Below are 18,153 nucleotides of genomic sequence, written 5' to 3' on the forward strand. Positions count from 1 at the left end.
GGTACAGTGTCTCCATGTCGCAGCAAAGATGACACGCTGGCAGCTCCAAGCTTTCACAATCTTTAGCCCTGTGATCTGAGAGAAGACTTCGTTTCCAGTAGTTCTGACAAAAAAGTCCGAAAGGGCTAATTCCCATTGGCTGGGTTGGGACATAGATCTGTCTATAAACCAGTCCCTGTAGCTACAGGGACAGTCTTCCCACTAGCCAGGCCAGAGTCATGTGCCTGCCCAGAGAGTTAGCGGTGGGACATTTGCAGGGTGGGGGGAAAACCCCACCTGAACTCCATGAACTGAGAGGTGAAGAACCCTGGATCCCTGGAGAAAAATCATGGTGTTAAAGAGGAAAATTAGAACAAAGAAAACACATGTCCACAATGTCCAGGCTCACATAACATGATCCCTATATTGGCTTCTCATGATTCCAGAGTTTGATCACACTTTCTGCATATTCTTCCCATTCTTAAGTCCTTTCTTTGACACTGATGTGCTTTTTTGCTGACTGTAGCATAGTGTAAAACTAAGGATTATGTCAATCAGTAACCTAATGTAAAAGTCTCAAACTTTAAAGCATCTGCTACTTAGAATGTGAGATTCCAGGGGTGCATCAGTCACCAGGGACTTGAAAACAAACCATCTCCTTCAGTTATCATTCAGTGAGGAATCATTTACCCTCCACCCAGTGGAACACTTCTCTGTTTGATCAGATTATAACCTCACTAATTGTTCAAAGCAAACTCCAAGAATATGTTTGAAAGTACTTGGAGAAGGTAAAGATGCTATACAAATAAAAAGTATTATTATTACTGATTTTTAAATTTTATAGTTACATGACTTTTCCAATTTATCCTTCAGTTCAGTTCAGTTCAGTCACTCAGTCATGTCCAACTCTTTGCAACCCCATGAACCACAGCACGCCAGGCCTCCCTGTCCATCACCAACTCCTGGAGTCCACCCAGAACCATGTCCATTGAGTCGGTGATGCCATCCAACCATCTCATCTTCTGTTGTCCCCTTCTCCTCCTTAATTTTTCCTTCAGTCAGTTCAGTTCAGTTCAGTCTCTCAGTCGTGTCTGACTCTTTGCGACCCCATGAATCGCAGCATGCCAGACCTCCCTGTCTATCACCAACTCCCGGAGTTCACTCAGACTCACATCCATCAAGTCAGTGATACCATCTAGCCATCTCATCCTCTGTCGTCCCCTTCTCCTCCTGCCCCCAATCCCTCCCAGCATCAGAGTCTTTTCCAATGAGTCAACTCTTTGCATGAGGTGGCCAAAGTACTGGAGTTTCAGCTTTAGTATCATTCCTTCCAAAGAACACCCAGGGCTGATCTCCTTTAGGATGGACTGGTTGGATCTCCTTGCAGTCCAAGGGACTCTCGGGAGTCTTCTCCAACACCACAGTCCAAAAGCATCAATTCTTCGGCGCTCAGCCTTCTTCACAGTCCAACTCTCACATCCATACGTGACCACAGGAAAAACCATAGCCTTGACTAGACGGACCTTTGTTGGCAAAGTAATGTCTCTGCTTTTGAATATGCTATCTAGGTTGGTCATAACTTTTCTTCCAAGGAGTAAGCCTCTTTTAATTTCATGGCTGCAGTCAACATCTGCAGTGATTTTGGAGCCCAAAAAAATAAAGTCTGACACTGTTTCCACTGTTGCCCCATCTATTTGCCATGAAGTGATGGAACTGGATGCCATGATCTTCGTTTTCTGAATGTTGAGCTTTAAGCCAACTTTTTCTCTCTCCACTTTCACTTTCATCAAGAGGCTCTTTAGTTTTTCTTCACTTTCTGCCATAAGGGTGGTGTCATCTGCATATCTGAGGTTATTGATATTTCTCCCAGCAATCTTGATTCCAGCTTGTGCTTCTTCCAGCCCAGTGTTTCTCATGATGTACTCTGCATATAAGTTAAATAAGCAGGGTGACCATATACAGCCTTGATGTACTCCTTTTCCTATTTGGAACCAGTCTGTTTTTCCATGTCCAGTTCTAACTATTGCTTCCTGACCTGCATATAGGTTCCTCAAGAGGCAGGTCAGGTGGTCTGGTATTCCCATCTCTTGAAGAATTTTCCAGTTTATTGTGATCCACACAGTCAAAGGCTTTAGCATAGTCAATAAAGCAGAAATAGGTGTTTTTCTGGAACTCTCTTGCTTTTTCCATGATCCAGCAGATGTTGGCAATTTGATCTCTGGTTCCTCTGCCTTTTCTAAAACTAGCTTGAACATCTGGAAGTTCACAGTTCACGTCTTGCTGAAACTTAGCTTGGAGAATTTTGAGCATTACTTTACTAGTGTGTGAGATGAGTGCAATTGTGCGGTAGTTTGAGCATTCTTTGGCATTGCCTTTCTTTGGGGTTGGAATGAAAACTGACCTTTTCCAAGTTACCCTAATATGTAAAAGCATGCTCAGGGGCTTCCTTGGTGTTCCAGCAGTTGAGAATCCACCTGCCAATGCAGGGGACATGGGTTCAATCCCTGGTCCAGGAAGATCCCACATGCAGGAGAGCAACAAGGCCAGAGTGCCATAGTTACTGAGCCCAAGCACCTTAGAGCCATTGTTCCACAACAGGAGAAGCCACCACAGTGAGAAGCCTGGACACCAAAACTGGAGAGCAGCCCCGGCTCTCTGTAACTAGAGAAAACCCGTGTGCAGCAGCCAAGACCCAGCACAGCCAAAAATAAATAAATAAAAGAACACGCAACATCCAGACCTGTTCTCTGGAGCCAGAGTCAGCACACGTCACCTGTAAAGTGCCGGCGGGTTAAAAACCTTAAGCTTTACAGGCTGTAAGGTCTGTGTGCTCCTACTCAGGGCTGCTGTTGGGGTGTGGAAGCAGCTGGAGAGCCTGCAGAGGCAGGGGCCAAATCTGGCTCAGGGGGGGTTGTGGTTTGCCAGCCTCTGTCTGGAGGCTGCTCACAGAAGATGACTCTGTCTTCTCCTTTGTGCGGCATTTTAGAATACAGTCTTCCTCTGAGGCCCACGTGTGACACCTTCCCTCTGAGTGACTCACACACTAATCGACAGAGTGTAGCAATGACCTCAAATTACCTCTCTCCTCCAGCTGCTCTGAGTCCTTTTTTTATTTCCTTAGTAAAATGAACATCGCATGGTTCATGAGACGTCTTGAGATTTATAACCGATTCTTTGAGTGCTTTACTCCTCAAGAGCGGGAAGTGTGGGGCCAGGAAAGTCAGAACCCAGGGAAGATGCGTATCTTTGCTTGTAATTCACATCGTGTTTTATACTGATGGGAAGGATGGCTTCTGAATGAGCTCTGCCAAAGCAATACGGCTGTTTAAAAGTCACCTCCTTGACAAAAGGACATTTTCCCTCCAAACTGAACAAGAGAACATTTAGACCAACTACTTCCTGTATGGTGTTGCTGCGAAAGGGGAAAACACCACCCCTTGTTTTCTGACCTAACCCTTCAGCAAAACAATCCCCAAATAATTACACAAATGTTAACTTGAACGTAAAACTAAAGTATTTTTTAACAACCACAAACATGCATTTATGCCAAAGGGAAAAACTTGACCTCTATTCAAAATAAGTATGCTGCCCAGGCAACAGGGCGATGTGCTTGAATTAAGCCTCTCATTTTCTGAGGAGCAAAGGCTGGATCTTAAGGATTGTGGTGCTCTTGAAAAAATAGTGGGTCACAAAATAGAAGAAAGCAGCTTAAAAGCTTAAAAAATGAAACTTCCCTAGTGGTGCTGAAATCACGAACTCTAGGCAGTAGAGAGAATTTTGAATGCAGCCCTATTCATTTAGTACGATGGAAACCTCAGGGTTGCGACACACATAGAGTGTGTCCAGATTTGGAGGATGTGGAGCCCTCTGGAGATTTCCAGGAGTGCCGGTTCTGAGGCAGATGTTGACTCGTGGTGCACAAGCAACAGGGGTGTGGAGTACATCCCTCTGCAGCTTCTCCTGCGCTTCCTCGGGGCCACCCTGTTCTCTCACCTAAGCTCTCAATAGGCGCTGTGTGTAGTTTAGAAATAAATAGACAGTTAAAAAAAGAAAAACCACCCTTCATATTCACTTTGCTACCAAAGCACCAGCTTCAGGAGGTGAATCCCAAGTAACTAAATTCCTCCCCAGGCTGGAATTCACCGGAATGAATTGTGTGAGGTTGGGAGAAAGCCGTGGTTTGCACATGCTCAGTACTGAGTGAAGGGTGTCTGAGCGAAATGAAGGAAATCCTTGTCCTTCCCAATCTGGCTGTGAAGAATGTTTTGCTCAATATGTTACTGAAGAAAGCCATTAAGTAGCTAACTTATAATATCAGAGTTGGCACTTAACCAGGACACAGTTGCACAGGGCTAAATGATCATTACATGGCTCCTTCTCATTTTTCCAGAAAGAATTAGGGATTTAAGAGGGGGAACAAAGATGACACAATACCCTCTCAATATGTCTTCACAGAAAATAAATTCTGCAACATGAGCGTCTGTGTGAAAAGTCACATCAGGAACTAACATGAAGCAGCTGGTTTCTTTCCTATATGATTGGCCCCCTACCACAACTGGAAAATATTCATCTTTCGAATCATAGCTGCCAGGTTTAATTGCTTTGTGTGCAGACTAGTCTAACTTCTCACAAATCTGTGTGTGCATGGCCAAGTTGATGTTGACGGCTTTAAATGAGCAATAAAACATTAAATTCAAAAAACATTGAGGAAGGAGAGTAATACTTGATAGTTTTGCCATATGTGGGGGAGAAAGGATTCCAAAATAGAGCTGTAAAAAAATTGTTAGGTGCTATTATCAGTTTAACATCTAATTAAAAGCATTCCTAAAGAAAACGGAAGATGGTTAAGGAGCCAGAGGGTTAGGGTATGTGCTGGGTAACCAGGTTGCAGAGAATGGGGGCTGGAGGGAATAATATGTTTAGGCCGCTTTGCTTTCAAAAAGGAAAGGGAAATCAGTCAAAACATGCCTCCTATATAAAGTGGCCAGACATGTTCCTGGACCTGTGTTTATTTTCTCTTGAAACAGTGCCAGGAAATTGGAAGTAGGTCAGAAGTTTCCCAGCTCCCCCAACCATAAGCCCTCGCCCACCTTCCCTTTCTTTGTCGGCTTTCCCTCCATCTTGGAGTTCACTCCCTCCCTGCAAGGGCAGGTGAGCCTCCTACTGTCCCCTACAGGCCGGGGGCTCCTCACAGCGACCCCAGTCATTACATTATGCCTGCGTGTTCAGTTGCTCAGTCGTGAACAACTCTGTGTGACCCCACTGTGTGACACCCCACCTCCCTGAATGTAGCCAACCAGGCTCCTCTGTCCATGGAATTTTGCTGAAGCAGGTTGCCATTTCCTCCCTCCAGATCATCTTCCCAACCCAGGGATTGAACCTCTATCTCCTGGGTCCCCTGCATTGGCAGGTGTATTCTTTACTGCTGAGCCACCCAGGAAGCCCCTACTACACCGGAGGACCTTGTAATGGGCTCTCTGTCTCCTTTTTCTTTTCTTCCTTTTAATGACTGAAACTCATTTTGTGTCACTGGTAATCTCATCATTTTGATGACCATGTGATCCCCCAACCCCATCGCCCCCTCCAGAGTGACAGATTTGCATGTTAACCAGCTAACAGAGTCTGTTCAAGCTCTCCTCCAGCCAAAAGAATGACTCTAAATGTGAGAATTGCCAGCTAAAGAGAAAGCCACTTCGAGACAAGTATATCTTGTGCATCTCTCAAATCCCCCTCTGAAGGAGGGCTCTTTATCTGCTGCTAAAGCCCTGTGGGTAGCCAAGCAGAACCACACACAGACCACCAGGGTGGTCAGCAGGGTGGCCCCATGCACAGACCAGATATCGCTACTGTGACATTTTAAATGTTGTGTCTTTTTCTGGGATATGAACTTGAGAATGCCTCCCGAAGAAGAAATTGTCAGTGGGGCTGTTGCATTTCAGAGCAAGCCAGGCAGCAGTCTGTCCCATATTCCCACTTTGCTGCTTCTTGGGTGCCTGAATAACATCAAATTCTTGGAGCAGGCAGCCTTAGAACTACTTCAGCTTGAGTCCAAATGAGACCATTTGTCTTCACTTTTGCAGATTTATCACATAACAGGATTCTTATTCTTTGGTTGTTTCCTCCCCTCTCCCTGCTTGAACTCCCCAAACTTTTAGCTGCCTTTTCTAATACCCGGCTCTCCATACAGTGCTAAAAGCCGAGATTTCTGTGCCCTTTAGGTTTTTTATTTGTTATCTTTGTGAATAACTTAGCATTGACTGAAAGATGATGCCTGAGAATTAATATTTACTTCTCTCAGTACCAAAGTATATGTGTATGCACTATAATTACAAACTCTAGAGCTCCGTGGTCATCCTCTGCTTTGGTACCAGGCCCAGAGATGCTGATTTCACTGGGCATAAGTGAACCCAGAAATAAGGTTTTTGTTTTTAAAGATCCCTTGGTGATTCTCTTGTGCATCTGTGGTTGAAAACCACGGATTGAGAGTCCCGCAAAGGAGGGTGATATGTCTGGGGCTGGAGCAGTGTTCCCAACCAGATGAATTTGCCTTCCCCCAGGGAGACAGTTGGCATGTCTAGAAATATTTCTAAATTGTCACAGCTGCAGAGAGGTAGTGTTACTGGCCTCTAGTAGGCAGACATCAGGATGCCACTATTAATACTTATCCTAGTATGCACAGGACAGCCTTCCCCACCCCACCCCCTCCAAAGAACGATCTAGTCCAAGACGTCAATAGGCTGAGAAAGCCTGAGTGAGAGGAAAGGGAGACGAAGATTGCACCAGTCCTTCTGCATGGTCTGCTGCAGCTCCTTGAGTGAAGGGTGGAGATTCCTCCCTTTGCAACTTGCCCCCACCCCACTACCCAGTAGCTGTCTTCCCCTCCTCCAGCAGCCCTCCTAATCCACCACTGCAGACGAGAGAAGGGAGATTTCCTTTCCATGCCCAAATCATTCACATACCCCCCAATGCAGCCATAGTGTCTTCTCTTTTCACAGCAGTGCAGTAGGAAGGCATTTCTCCCATACTTCCTGAAACATAAACCTTCTTGCTACACATTTTAAAGGTCAAATTACATTTTTGTTTCCATAAGACCAGCAGAAACAATTACATTGAAGTGTAGAAAACTGAGGACTTTGCTTCTTTGTCTATTTTTCATTATAGAATTCAAGTCAGTCCTTAGGAGAAAATGGAAAAATTAAGAACTGAAAGTTGTAGCTGGTGATAGACAGTCACTTTCATTCACCATGCTGTCTCTGCTGAGTCTTTTTTTTTTTTTTCTTTCTCATTTTGCAATAAAACCAAATAACGCAGTTATTGATTCAGGGACCCGGATTCAGATGAAGATCTGAGGCATGTAAAGATATATACAGTAGGGAATTGTTCCATTAAGTGTCTGTCTGGGGAGGTATTATTTTCCTCTGGCTTTAGCCAGGCAGCAGTATTGCTTGGTGTTTCTGGCTACACAGACGTTGGTATATATCCAAGTACTCTGGTGCCAGTGACATCCTCAGGTGGGCCTGCCCTTGTGCTATTTAAACTGAATGACAACAGAAGGTCTTTTTGCAATCTTACCGTGCTGTAGTGGTTGGGCAAGTATTTGTTGACCCTCTGTTAATTATAAGAGAATTACCCTCTTTTAATTAGGAGAATATTGAAATTAAGGCACTCTGTCTACTTTGATAGGAAAGTACAGGGGAAATATATATTAGGTGAAACAGGTCCCAGAATCAGATCTGCGCCTCAGAATAGATGCTATGACAGCAAGCAAATCTGGCTTTTGAGTTCAGTCACGTGGAGGATGTGGATGTCAGTGTGGGTAATGAGTTGAGACTCCATTGTAAAACAGTGTGACTGAAATAGGAAGCATTCTGAGTGCATCGAGTGTCTAGGGCAGGGTGTTGGTCAGTAATAAAGTGATGCTTTTCTCTGAGCCCTTCAACAGAGGATGTTCATCACAGGATTACCAATAGGAGAGAGGGCTGACGTTAGGAACCTTTGTAGTCACTTAGTATTGTCACGTGAGGACTTTAACAGGCCTTTGGTTTCCTGTTAAAATATCAACAACGTGTTAAATAATTGCTAGATTTTGCCAACTCCTTAGCCTATACACATGATGCAGATAAAACCAAGAGTTTACATATTTTATGTTTTTTCCAAGAAGTTTAATACAAAGTCTCTACATCCTTCTGCCCTGCAAGGGAATACAATCTTTTCATTGAGCAAAGCCTATCCAAACAAGACTTTCTGACTAATCTCCTTCCTTCTCATCAGATGTTTTTTCCAAGTGCCTACCTGCTAGTGACTTGTGTTATCCTGTGGAAATTAGACAAATCCATTCCTTCTCCCCACACTCAGTATTGGAGATTATGCCAGCATATTAAAAGAACGCACATTATGGAGATGAGCATACACCTGCAAAGGATATCGAGACAGTAGTAGAAGAAGCTAATAAATATATTTATGCCTCAAGAGAGCCGTATGTATGCTTTTCTGTCACTGGCCTAGCTGACTAACTGCCCAAAATGACTCCTTTTCCTCACTTGGCGCCAGTCCAATAAACAGAAATCAGTTCCAGGATCCATTTCTGAAATTGTGAAAAGGGTAAATACCTTATACCATGGAGGAACTCAAGGTTCCTGTGACTTTGTGTCTATGGCAAGTCCCCGTGGCACAGCGCATTTCAAATCTTGCCTTGTTCGTGAATATGTGTCATTCTAAATAGGGGTAGCTCACTCTTGGGAAGCGAAAGCTTCTCTTTTCCTCTTTTCTTTCCTCCCCAAGGTTTTTCTCTGCGTTAGATGTTTCCCCAGGGCCACTGCAAGGACCGAGTGAATCAGTCGACATGAAGGAAGAGCAGGCTGATAAATACAAGAAGTACAGAACTGGCCTTTTCAGTTTGGATACGGTCCCCGGGAAACCAGCATAAATAGCACCTTGTATTAATAGCCTTTGTGAGCTCCACGTGTGATTACCTCCATACGTCTTGTCAGCGGCACACTTAGAGCTGGAAGTCAGCTTTCTTTCACTGCAGCCTTCTTGCAGAATAATAAACCCAGAAGAAGAGCTAGAGGATAAGAAGTTGGTTCTGATTTCAGCTTGAAATCTGAAAAGATTTCTGAATCTTTTCAGCAAATGAAGGCTGCCCGTCAAATCAGCTTCAGAACATGCTCCCGAATAGGAATCGTTAAGTTTTTATCATAGAACGGAAATATAAAAAGGAATTAAGCAAAGTGTTCTAACTATACAATCCCAAGAGAATGTGTATCATTTGTATGTGTGTGTTTTTAAAAATTTAAAATATAATCCATTTTCACTGAGAAAATAAGACAAATTTGTTCCTACATATTAGGATAAATATAAAATACATTATTGTTTGAAAAGTGGAATATCCTAGATCACAGTCTCAGAGTACATCTTGGAGTTTATTTGTATTTATTAGACCAGTACAGAGTGAGAGTGTAGAGTCAAATGAGACCAAGGAGTAATTTGGGACACTTAATTGTCTAGCACAGCAACAAATCATATAAAAGCTGTACCTGAAGCTAATACAGTAGATTTCCTTACATGTATGTTACATTATTGCTCCAGTGACTGTTACCTTTGGTACTTAATAGGCCATATTGGAACAAAAGTGACATCTTCCTGGGTTTATTAACAACTTAATTAGGAGGCATGAGGTGTGGATTTCCACGGGATAGGATTTAAATCTCCTCTCCACATATGCTAGTACCGAATATGGTTGAGTTTCCTAACTTCTACTCAGATGCGAAACAGGGCTACTGTCTCTTTCTGGAGTTTTATGAAGATTCATGTACAAGATATGCACTCTGCAGATTATTCTAGAAAATTTCATGCCTGGTCCATGATAGAGGTTCAGTCTAGACTGGTTCTCTTCTCTTTCAGGTAAGCATTTAGTAAATGTCTTTTCCTCTCTACCAAGACACTAGGAGGAAGTGAATCCATTCCACCTTTCTGTTTACTGAGCATACACTGGATTTCAGCTGTAAGATATGGATATTTCATCACAGCTTTTTACTGTCTGCTCCCTGGTAAAGAGAGATGTAAGGCAAAGGAACCTCTGATTCCGAATGGCCACAGTTGTCACATCAGGCCTCCTTTCCCTTTCCTGTCTTGCCATGCCTTCTCTCTACCTTCCCTTCCCTTCTCTTCATTCATCCACCCGATACAGTAGAACCCCAGGGCTAGTGGGTGAATGTAGAAACTGCACAAAGGCAAGTACTGCAATGGAGCTGGGCCTGGAGGAGGAGAAATCAATACCGCCTGGTTAAGGAAGGGTCGACCACAGAGGTGACATTTGAGCTGGTCTTTGAAGGAAGACTAGGAATTTGTCATCCTGGGAGGGAAAAAGGATTCCATGCAGAAGAAATAACACAAGGAACCAGAAAATAAGAGAGACCACAACATGATTTGAGAGGAGTGTGTGCCCTGGGTCTCACTCCATCGAAGTGAATTGTGAGCACATCCCTCTCAAACCAAAAAATTTATTTATAAATAATTTATGTGTGCTATGGTTAATCTGTATACTGAAGATTGGGAAAGTCTACTTTTTGGAATGAAAAGTAAACACTGGGACTTCCCTGGTGGTCTAGTGGTTAAGACTCTGCACTTCCAATGCAGGGGGCACAGGTTTGATCTCTGGTTGGGGAATTAAGATCCTGCATGCCACATAGCTCAGCTTAAAAAAAAAAATTAAAAATGTATGTACATGCAGTTTACTATTTTCTTTATGCCCCTATTTGGGAAGCCATTGGCTGGGGCAGGTCCTGAAGATGAGGGGCAACAGATGAGCCTGGAGATGCTGGCTGGTGAGAGCTTTTTGGCCCAAACCAAGAAGTACACATTCTCTCCTCTTCACAAAAGAGTCAAAAGATGCAGGAGCCCTCAGGAGGCCAGAGCAGTGGAGGCTAGGCCTGACTGCCTTGGGTCAGAAGTAGGCCAGCATTTCTGTGACTTTTTCTGGCCCTGTCAATCTCTTCTAGTTTCTGTTCATGAGTATGTGTTAACTGTGATTCATCACTATGATGGCTTCTGCCTAGATGCCCTCTTCCCCCCAAATTGGAGGGGAATGCAACAGTATTCAGAGTGGTTGGCTGTATTTTGGGTATGAGACAGAGATTTTATTTTGAAATTTGTTTTATCTTCCTTTCTACATTTCCCAGTTTTTTGTTTTTAATGAGAGCTGTAGGTGGCGCTAGTGGTAAAAAAAAAACCTGCCTACGCAGTGCAGGAGACACAGGAGACACGTGTTTGATCACTGGGTTGAGAAGATTCCCCTGGAGGAGGAAATGGCAACCCACTCCAATATTCTTGCCTGGAGAATCCCATGGACACAGGAGCCTGGTGGGCTACAGTCCAGGGGTCAAAAAGAGTGAGACACGATTGAAGTGACTTAGCACAAAATAAAGTAAATGAAGAATGTTACTTTCTTAAGTGGTACCCTTGTGCTGTAAGACAATCAACACCACAGATAGAAGTTTGCTTTCTTTTTCATAGATGTAGTTTTGTTGTTCTTTTATTTTTTTAAAAAAGGAGATGGTAGTAAGTCATATCATTTTTATACCTATAGAAGCTGAAATACAGATAAGTTACTTTCCCTGAATGCTGATCACCATGTAAAGAAACAAAACTAAGAAGTAGTCAGCAAAGATAAGAAATTATATTATTAAGTCAAATCAGATGTAAAATTCTAAATAGAAGTATATAAGGAATGTAGATACTTTTTAATTAAGCATGTGATGATGTGGGATTTGTAGAATTTGCAGGATTTTGCAACTCTGATGTCATTTCTTAAATTCCAAGAAGAAAAAGGAATCCCTGTCCATATTTGTTCATTTTTCAATTAACTATTGTGTGTAAGGAACTCCAGGATTTTGTGGTGAGAGTTAGTCATTATGCTTCATCTGCACATGTCTATGCATCTCAGATGGTGTGGTGAAATATTCATCAACTGTAATTTAAATCATTATCTAATTCCAATATAAAATATGCAGACTAAGAGGTATTAACATTAACGGGTTATGTTACCTCTGATTTTAAAACAAAGGGGAAAAAATGGCCTCAACCTGATTGGCAAATGGAGCCCAGCTGCCATGTTCACTGGCCGCCAGAGCAGTGTGGCTCTGCCGTACGTGTTAACTCCGATTTGTGCTCAGAGATGTTCTACTTTATTTCCCTGAGAGTCACGATTTCTAGGCAGCTGTTCAAAGAGTTGCATCCCAACCCCAGCTGACAGGCTGTAGACATGCATGTTGGGTTTTGTATGTTTATTGCACAATACGTTGGAATTCAAGAAATCTTTAGATCAATTGTCAAATCACTGCTGCATTCAGAAAAAAAAATTCCAATTATAAGAACGCGGGTTGTTGTGAAACTGAGGTGCAAACGTGGACAGAGTAGAAGGTAAAAGACTCAGGAATCCCAACAGAAAGCTAAATAAATGAGCATAGCCGGCTCCTTGATGATGAGCTGTAGTGGCACACTGGCAGGTGGAGCTGGTTAGGAGAGCCATTTCTGGGATAACGCAGGAGGAACTGATCACGTGGGAAGTGAATGAAGGGGTGTTGTGGAAACTGGTGAGTGGTGAGAACAGTCAGGGCAAGGAAGGGGCCAGGATGGACATGCAGGGGAGGAAGAATATTTACCCTCTACCCTTCTGTGTTCTTGATTGAGACCCTGTTATATAAGACAGATTAACAAGAGAAAAACAAACAGACATATATTAACATGGACATCTCATGTACACAGGGGAGACGCTTAGGGAAAAGTGAAGTCCCCACAGTGGCCTGGAATTCAGGATTAAATACCATCTTAAAAGGGAAAGAGGAGAGGCATGTAGATCTCTGAGGGGAGAGTGCATGATTTTTAGGAAAGATGAACTGGTCCTTAGAAGAGCAAATGGAAGGGCTGCTGCTGCTGCTAAGTCACTTCAGTCATGTCTGCATCCTTGTGACCCTATGGACTGTAACCTGCCAGGCTGCTCTGTCCATAGATTTCTCCAGGCAAGTATACTGGAGTGGGTTGTCATGCCCTCCTCCAGGGGATCTGCTAGACCCAGGGATCGAACCTATGTCTCTTTATGTCTCCAGTATTGGCAGGCAGGTTCTTTACCAAAAGACAAAGTTGTGTCTCGTTACGACCCCATGGACTGCAGCACACTCAGCTGGCGCCACCTGGGAAGCCCAGGAAGTATATGACAGCTTGTGACAAAGTCTGACTGTGGTGTCAATTCTAGTCTCTCCTGTGATGTCAGCATCCTCCCTGTTTGGTGAAAACTCCTGGGAAAGGAGGTGGGTGTATGACAACTGAGCTCCTTTTGAACAATCTGTCCTGAAGCACATCTGAGAACATGTCTCGCTGCATTTGCTGTTTTTCACTGCCCATAGTGTTCACAGTAATCAATATACCGAAGTGCCGTGTTTTGGGGTGGCATATTCTGCTAGTCTTCAGGGAGCAGAAGGGAGAAAGGAGGAACACGGAACTGGCAGCCATGCAAGAGCGTGGGCACCGTTTGTGGGCACCTGTTCTCCTGACCCCAGGAATAGAGAACCACGTGCAGTCTTGCTGTGTGTGTGCCTACCAGGCCAGGAACACCTTTGTTGGCAGCAGAAATAGTTGAGAAATGGGTGAACTGAAGCCCCTGACTAGTTTTGCCCTGGGCCCAAGAATTCTTGGCAATATACTGGGGAGTGGACTAGAGATGGTTCCCGTGGTAATAGTATAGTACACCCGAGGTGGATAAAGGGAGGTTTTCTACCCTCCACCTGGTGTGCGCAATCCTTTCTTCCAGGGCAAGGGATGTTGATGCCTAAACTCTGAGCAGTACCGGTGGTCTCTCCCATCAGCACCTGCTCCCAACTCAGGGTCCACACAGCAGCCACTAGGCACTACGAGGCTGCCAGGCACTCAGCTAGCCTTCCTCCCATGGTCACAGTTCTTACTCCTGATGCCACAGTAAGGAGCAGAGCCCAAGATGAGGGGAGATATTTGTACATTACCCTTTCTCTTTAGTGAAATAAATGGTAATTGTTTATATAGGAAGTCTGGCTTTATGGCTTCTCATTGACATGCTTTAAGCTATTTGATACAGGCCAGGAAAAGACATGACTGAGTGACTGAGCAACAACAAGGAGAGGTGAAACATCCCCTTTTGTTGTTGTTGTTACAAGTTTAGTTGCTAAGTTGTGTCTCTTTGAGACCCCATGGACTGCAGCACACCAGGCTTCCCTGTCCTTCACCATCTCCCAGAATTCGCTGAAACTCATGTCCATTGAGTCTGTGATGCCATCCAACCATCTCATCCTCTGTTGCCGTGTTCTCCTCCTGCCCTTGATCTTTCACAGCATCAAAGTCTTTTCCAATGAGTTGGCTCTTCACATCAGGTGGCCAAATTATTAGAGCTTCAGCATCAGTCCTTCCAATGAATATTCAGGGTTGATATCCTTTAGGATAGATTGGTTTGATCTCCTTGCAGTCCAAGGGATTCTCAAGGTCTTCTCCAACACCACAGTTCGAAAGCATCAATTCTTCAGTGCACAGCCCTCTTTATGGTCCAACTCTCACATCCATGCATGACTACTGGAAAAACCATAGCTTTGACTATACCAACTTTTGTTGGCAAAGTGATGTCTCTGCTTTTTAATATGCTGTCTAGGTTTGTCATAGCTATCCCCTTAGCATTCAGTAGAATCCTTCCTCCCTAGCCATCTCCACATTTCTTTTTAAAATTATTTTTTTATTTTTGGCTGCATTGGGTCTTTGTTGCTGCGAGGGCTTTTCTCTAGTTGCAGTGAGTGGGGGCTAGTCTCTAGTTGTGGTGCGTGGGCTGCTCGTTGTGGCGGCTTCTCTTATAGCGGAGCTCAGGTTCTAGAAGCGCAGGCTTCAGTAGTTGTGGCGCGAGGGCTCAATTGCCCCACGGCATGTGGCATTTTCCTAGACCAGGGATCGAAGCGTGTACCTTGCCTTGGCAGGTGGAGTCTTCACCACGGGATCACCAGGAAGTCCAGTCTCCACAATGTTTTTCTCTCTCAAGGGACCGGCGGTCCGGAGGCTCTGCCTTGTGCTCATCCTCCTGGCGAGCACGGGCTGTGTCTGCTTCCTGAAGCTCTTTTTCTTCCACTTGGTTCTGCTTGGCAGCCCAAGAGTTAAAGCTCTACATGGAAGCCCTTCATCCGCCAGAAGGTCGTGAAGCAGAATTGTCTGGGATCAGATGCTCACAGGCAGTTTCTCTCACTACGGCCTCCCTGAGGCCAGCACAGGAAGATGAAGTATGGCCTAGTTTTAACTCTTTAACATCTGACTCTGGCTGCTGTTGGAGATCTTGTTCATCTCCCTTTGAAATCCTACCTTCCCTTCCTCAGTATCTGCCAGTAGCTTCTGCTCTCCAGCTTCTCACCCAGTGATAGTCCAGTAGCTGCTCCCCATCAGGGCATCTTTATTCATGAAACACGCCCGACTCTACATGGCTCTTCGGAGCTCTCAAATGAAGCCGTTTTGTCTCTCTGTGTCTTTGCCTCCACGTTTAAAGAAGTCTTTCACAGAGAAGAATGTGATAAATCTCTTCCTGCGGAAGTGCCTTTCTGATTCTTTTTATTATTGTTATGATTAGTCCTCTATAGAAAGGAATCAAGACAGTGGAAACATTTTTATAAAATGACACTTTATCTCTGTGATTAACTATATAATAAACCCTAAAGCCTGGGCCATGGTAATCTTCCTCTCCTTACACCTTATTGCTTTAATAATAAAAGCTTTTTTACGGCAACAGGATAAAATTTTACTATCTAGGCAGTTTAGATAAAATGAGAAGATGTGTTTTTGGAAGGATAAAGGGCGCGTCTGAAACATGTGAGGTCAGCATGGGTTTTTTTGTGAGCTCAGTTTATGTAGAACATGTTTGATAGTGTCTGTCTTCAGTCTGGTGCCTTCCTGAGGACTTTATCCAGCTATTTAGAAAACTTTCAGTGGTCAGCAGAAAGCTGATTAAAGACTTCCGTGTTTCTTCCAAGTGTCACCTTTGAAAAGCAAATATACCCCAAATCTAGAATCGCAGATGATTAGTGTGGGGAAAGTACAAATTTCAATAATTTATTACCCTCCCAATTTGCAAACAGAATCATTCTCTACATGTTTTGATTCTGAGCCAAACCCTGTGAGGTTTTGTGAATATCATTGTACTTTTATTCATAAGCTTGTGTCTCAAATGATTAGATTCCATCAGTGACAAAAGTTATATAAATTTTTGCATAAACATGATTTATATGCAAGCACTACAATATACCAATTAAGGAGTTTCATTACTGTTATGCTGTAGAAAAATGAATATGCTGTCTTCCCTTCCATTCATCACTATCAAGCCGTTTTTGTCGAGCAGCTCACAATAGTCTAAGATCATAAAGTCTAAGAATGGAAGTTTTTTAAAACTCCGTCAGAGTTTCTCTGAAGAATGGATGATTAAGCAGAGACCTGAAAGATGCCACCAAGTGAAGGAGATGAAGAAAGGCAGAGTTGGGGAGGAAAGGTCTTCCAGCAACAGGAAGGGCATGTGCCAGAGCCCTGTGGTGAGGGGAGAGAGGAGCTCATACTTCCCAGGGTGTCTGTTAGGACGCTTGAATGAACTCACTGTAGTGATGCACTGGTGCTCTCCCTAATGTGCGGGGCACAGGGCACACTCTCGGGGTGTAAGTTACAAACAGCTCTCATCTGGAGGCTGCTGTCTGTCTACACACAGTGGTACCTTGAAAGCCCACACTTGACCTTTCTGCTTCTGCAGCAGGGATGGGACAGTGGCACTGATTTTTCTGTGGCTCATCAACTCTCCAGTGCCACTCCTCCCTCCTACCCTCCCTGTCTCCTAACACTCCCTCCTGGATTTTGCCCAGCACCCTCTGCCCTTGCCCAGCCCACAGAGTTGTTTCCCACCAGACACCCCTTCAGTGTGTATCTCTGTCCTTGTGTCTCTAAGAAATTTTCGTGGGACTTGTGAATGGCACTGATGAAATTGCTCAGAAAGTTGGACATGACACCAGGCACTGTGGGTATTTAGAAGGTGTTAGGCTCGGGGACTTCCCTGGTGGTCCAGTGGTTAGGACTCTGTGATCTCGCTGCATGGGTTCGCTCCTTGGTCGAGGACCTAAGATCCTGCCAGCCTCAGGGAGCAGCCATAAAGGTGTTAGACACAGCCTTTCCGCTTGGACCTTCCTTTGAACTGGCTCTCAGCATGCTATGATGCTGTTTCCTTGCTGTCTGACAGCCTGCCAGAGGACTGGCCAGCCTCCACTGTCCCATCCTCCTTTGCAACTTCCACATCCTTTTCCCTTAGTCTTCCCTTCCAGAAACCTGCTGCCTTGAAAGGACAAAAGAATACAGTGGAATTCTCAGGTTCACCTTACTGATTCTCACAGGAGAGGTCCTGGGGCACTGCCTGGGGCCAGCACCTTAATCCTGCTTTGCATCCAGCTCATATATTCTGAGCAGGGTCCTGATGCAGCAGAGATCCCTTGGCTCGCCTTGATGCATGAGTTTTGAAAGCAATCATACATAGCAGTGCTTGAATTACTAAGATGCTTGAGGATGGTCTTTTTGTTGAAATACCCAGAGGAGTGGAGGCATAGTTTGATGCCAACTTCACAGGCTTTTCACATCCTCCAGTTCAGTTTAGTTCCTCCAGTGGGCATTAAACAGATTAACAATTTATTGTGTGTGGCCTTCATCCCTCCTGTTGCTAGCCCAGGAGGCCTGAACTAACCGTGGTGTGAATGTCCAGCTTTGTTTAATACATGTTAGACCTAGGGATACAGATTATACCCCAAATGTCCATCTTGTAAACTCTCTGAGCACATAATTAACAAGTTTAATCAACAAAAATTAACTATAATCTTATAGCTGATAAAGAAATTAGCAAAGGCCCCTTCCTACACCATCTTCCTCACCCAGCACATGGACAAGCCACAGGGTCCATGGTCCTGTTTGGGGACTGAGGCCATGGGGATTGTGGAGGCTGTCATGGCTTTCTGACTGCAGTCTGCCCCGTCCCGTCCCTTGAAATCTAAAGACACCCCATCTGGTATCACGTGTACCTTGCATTAACTCAGGACTTGGAGACTCTAATCTTAGCCTTGTGGTTGATGGAGGGTGGGGAATCCTAAGTTCCTCTTC

At 44.3% G+C, this 18,153-nt stretch overlaps 1 protein-coding gene across 10 annotated transcripts in view; it reads left to right on the plus strand.

Annotated features, from left to right (window-relative positions):
- Positions 1-18,153, plus strand: part of SPATS2L (spermatogenesis associated serine rich 2 like) — a 190,892-nt gene that overhangs the window by 150,342 nt on the left and 22,397 nt on the right. The gene's annotated exons all lie outside the window — the stretch shown is intronic.

The sequence above is a fragment of the Bos taurus genome, chromosome 2 (genome assembly GCF_002263795.3).
Source record: "Bos taurus isolate L1 Dominette 01449 registration number 42190680 breed Hereford chromosome 2, ARS-UCD2.0, whole genome shotgun sequence".
NCBI classification, from domain to species: Eukaryota; Metazoa; Chordata; class Mammalia; order Artiodactyla; family Bovidae; genus Bos; species Bos taurus.